Genomic DNA, 5,290 nt, shown 5'->3' with positions numbered 1-5,290 from the left:
ACCATTTTCAGCCTCATTTCCAAGGTAGCTAGTCACGATTATATTCTATCTAAAATTCTAAACCTTATTCATCTGCTCCTTCCGACCGACAATCATCTTGGAATAATAGGAGAAGTCAACGAACTTCGTGCTAGAGTAATCAATCTGGAGAATATGGTACAAAATGTACCAGCTTCAGCAACATCACCGGCACCAACAGTACCATCAGTAACAGCACCAGTACCATCAACAATCCATGCCTCAACATCTCATTATGTACCTCGAGTATAATCATCGTTCTACGTATCGTTTTACATCAATTATCTTCGTTCTTCATGACGATTAAGTAATCTCTAAATGTTTTAGAGATTATGTATTCTAGTTCTAATGGTAAACCAAATGAGTTTAATATCATATTAACTCATTAAATCCATGAATATATCTGAAGAAAATATATATGTATATATATTTTCATAAAGATTGTAATTAAAAATTCTTTTGTACAAACTGTTAATGATGAAAATATTTTAACGGGTAGGTAATACCCGAGGAATATTTATATTTCACATTAATAAGTTACATTGTACGTTCTTCAAATCTGTTTCAACAGTCATATACTATCCTACTTACATCCACCGATATACGTATCCGTTCACCAAAGAATAACTATTTTCATTCAAATTCAAATTTCATATTAGGATTTTGACATATCAGAATCCAACAAGTGGCATAATGAAGAAAAAATGGACACAATAAAAAAAATTGATTAGAAACACACTAATTAACAATATGAAATTTTGTTAAGAATCCACGCTAACAAAATCCTAGCTAACTGTTCCTAGCTAACTGTTAATTCCGTATTACATTTTATTTATCGCAATTTAATTATCGCAATTTATTTTATCGCAATTTAATTCTTGCAATTTTATTTATTGTTATTTAATTTCTGTTATTTACTTTACGCACTTTATTTATCGTTATTTAATTTCTATTATTTATTTTACGCACTTTAAATATCGGGACACGTATTCAAGGTTTTGACATATCATATCGACGCATCTATATATATTATTTGGAATCACCATAGACACTCTATATGCAGTAATGATCGAGTTCTCTATACAGGGTTGAGGTTGATTCTACAATAATATATATAGTTTGAGTTGTGATCGAGTCTGAGACGTATACGGGTCACGACACATATTAATTAATTCGAATATTATATATTAAACTATATATATGAATTATTGGACTGTCACCTGTGGACTATCGACTGTGGACTAATAACATTAAACAATTAAAATAAATTAAAATATTGATTATAACATATGAAACTAAACAAGTCTTCAAGTTTGTCACTTGATTTCACCTTAAACCTCATTTGTATCTTGACGATTACAGTCTGCGTTCAAACCTTTCATGATTCTTGAAAACACCTCAATCGAGAGGATAAACCAACCGCACTTAATCTACGGAAGGAAAGAATTATGTATATAGTATTGCACCTGAGAAACTCACGATAACTGAGTAAAAGTTTAACACGTAGTCGCGTCAGATCCTTTAGCATTTATTAGCAAAAATAACTTTGCGATCCCTTTTCAAAGTAGCCAATTTTGTCACAGTTCCAGCAAGTCAACTTCGACTTTTCATTCGAAGTAGCCTTACTATAATCCTGATATATACGATTACCCTTTTGATACCGGAGAATTCTTTTATATTCCACCATATTACCAGCAGACGTACCAGCAACCTCGTTACTACTTGGTTTAAATCTCTCTGACAAATCACTACATTTATCTATTGAAGTCTCATCGTGTACTCATCTGCATCTTGTAACAAGAATTGCCTTACCGGTAATTAGCAAATCAGTATTTTAAATCTCGCAACGTTTCTACATCAACAGTTATATGTATACATATAACATTTATCTCTTAGAACTATGATCTTTCATTCTGAAATTCTGAAAAGCACCCAGTCTGTGAATTAATACTCTGAATGTTGAAAGAAAAAAAAAAACTGAATGAAGCAGCAGAAACTGTAGACAGCCGTAAACAACCTTAATCGTCAGAAATTTAATGATAAAGAATAGTATGTTGGAAAAGCTCAGAAAAGTTGGAACTGAAAAACGGATTGAGCTAACCATGAAGGAGACCAAGGACAAATACAAGGACCATACCCTATATTCAAATAATCCAGGTAATTCTGGATCCGTTGAAATCTTTAGAGAATATCTTGCTCCGATGGCATGTTAAAATCTTACGGAAAACCTTTCTTCATCAACCATCGAACTTAGAAATTCCAAAATATCCTCATCAATATCTTCGATATTTCTGAGGATATTTTCATAAATATTTTCATCCGAAATTATATACCTCTTCGTGCATCCCGTGTATCATTATATTGGAAACATTCAATAGAAAATTTAGTACTGAAAAGAAGATTATGCGAAACTATGAAGAAAGCCGTGGATAAATCACAAAAAATAAGTTTGACTTCAAAGAATCCAAACGATTCAATGCCTGCTAAAGTCTTTAGCGAATATCTTGCTCTTTACTCTAAACCCTTGCGGACAATAGTTTCTATCATCCTCTGATCTTAGATATTTCGAGATATTATCGTATCTTTCATTATAAATATCCTCGATATTTCTGAATATATTTTCATAACTAATCTTATCTGAAATTCTTAATCTCTTCTTGCTATCAGTATTACATCATATAGAAACTGTTAGTTTCTATATTCTGTAAACTTTTGAGCTTAAAATATGAATGTTATTGAAGTAATGTTGGGAACTGATGCATGAGTTAGTATAATATAATGACACTTGATCAACGTGATTATATTACAGTAAGTCATGCTGAGTTTCTAATGGAATGTTATGATTCACAGATTATAATGTCATCATGTGCCATGTTACATAACTCTTTCATTCTGTTTAACTTCTGAACATATCAAGAAAGTATATCCTTGATAGTTCTATTCTCAGTGATTCTGGTAATTTGACAAATCAAATCGTGCTATTACGCTCTTTCCTGTTTAGAATATTAAGATCATTTGAAACTCCATACCTACGAATTCTGGACAATTATTCGCTTGATTTAAAGTCGGGTAAAGAAAACAAAAGAATGAAGATCTGAAATAAAAATGGGAGTATAAATCATAGTAAATTGGAGAGAGTATTAGCTGTGGATGTCAATGATTACAGAAGGACAGAAGCAGAGACATCGAAATATAAGGGAAGATATAAAACCCAACAACAACTCAGTACAAACCGTGGATATTAATACGAATAGCAATATAAAGACACGGTATAATTAAGAATAGTATCACCCCAAAGTAATAGTGGAAGCAAACAAATTCTTCTGGTGGAAGATTGAAAAGAAGGATGACAGAAATGCTAATTAGAAAAATATCAAGGATTAGAACGGGATTAAGCATTTTCACAATCTATTAGATGTATGAACTAAGAAAGGAAATATAGGAATGGTGAGAACAATGGAATGGAAGAGCTTAATTTATAATAAAAATATCAGAAAGAGTATTCGAGGCAGATCACCGTATTTAATTAAAGAGATCTTAATTTCCATAAATCCCGAAGAATCAAATCTTATAGATTTTCAAGATTTTCTTTTAAATCCCTTGAATTCCGAAATTCAATTGCAACTACGTCAAAAGTCATGGAAAATCTCCATTTCTTCATCTCGATCCTTTGTGATAGCTTCATTCATACGCTTCGATTAATCGAATCATTTTATCCATATTATTTAATAATGATAAAACTCTATTTATCAGCTCATATTCGTCAGGAAAATATATTTATTGTTAGCCATGACGACCTCACTCAAATTTTGGGACGAAATTTCTTTAACAGGTAGGTACTGTGACGACCCGGGAATTTCTGACCAAATTTAAACTTAATCTTTATATGTTTCCGACACGATAAGCAAAGTATGTAATGTTGAGTCTAAAAAATTTTTGAAACGATATTCATATATTCAATTACCCTTCGAATATTCCCGACGATTCACGAACCAATATCTATAAATAAATACATGTATATATATATATATATATATATATATATATATATATATATATATATATATATATATATATATATATATATATATATATATATATATATTAATTTGAAATAGAAACTTATATGATTTAATTCATTTGTGTAAATAAAATAATATATGATATTACTATAAATCTATATTTATATATGAAAAGTATATTGAATATATATGATTTTGAATTTATTTATTAAACGATTGTAGCACTCGTTTGTTTTTAACCAAGTTAAAAATGAATTTATATGATTTTAAAATAAACGGTGATCCGAAAATGACTTATATAAGTTGTAGGCTTATTAAAAGTATATTTAGGATTTAATTAATTAATTTTAACACTTTTTATATTTTTACCCATAAATGAGAGGGACAGTTGATGTAATTTTTATTTAAACAATTTATGATTGAATTTTATACCAAAATGACCAAAATAAATGAAGATACTTAATTTAAAAATATGAGATTTTTCTGAATACTTTTTATCCACCACTGATTTAACAACGGGGTACGATTTAGCGTAAGATATTTAAATTAAAAGTACGTTTATTATTAATAATACTATTATATTATATTATATTTATAATTCAATTTGATTGAACCCGTGAACTTAAATTGATATTTACTATTCGATTACTGTACCTCACTGTTTGGCTACTGGTTACTTTTGATTAAAATTCATACACTGCATTTTATAAATATATACATATATCTAAATAATTGATAGATAGATATCACCCACAGTTTGCTTCCTCTCCATCTACAATTAAACACTACCGTCACCCACCTCAATTATCTTTCTCTATATACATATACATATCGGTTTACATAAAACTACCATCATCATCACTCAAATACTATGGAATCAATGAGCACCACCTTTTAAACCACCATACTCCGACTAGAGTTACAACCGAGAACACCACTAACCCATTTCCGTGTTTTCTTTTCTTTCTCCTGTCGAACAACCGGAACCAAACACCACCATCACTTCTCATCAATCACCGTAAATCATCACTAAAACACCACCTTCTTGATCAATCACTAGACCAACACCATCAATCTGTTTCAATTTTCGACAACCACAAACCCATTAAAACCAAACGCCCCCTGAACCATTAAATTAATACTACTGTAGTGTTTTCTAATTTAATCATGATCAAACCACCTTTACCACTCCAAATCAACCTGGTTACTTTCTGTTGTGATCACACCCAGCCCAAGACAGGCCACTACTC

The sequence above is a fragment of the Rutidosis leptorrhynchoides genome, chromosome 2 (genome assembly GCF_046630445.1).
Source record: "Rutidosis leptorrhynchoides isolate AG116_Rl617_1_P2 chromosome 2, CSIRO_AGI_Rlap_v1, whole genome shotgun sequence".
NCBI lineage: Eukaryota > Viridiplantae > Streptophyta > Magnoliopsida > Asterales > Asteraceae > Rutidosis > Rutidosis leptorrhynchoides.
Note: the sequence above shows the minus strand (reverse complement) of the source record.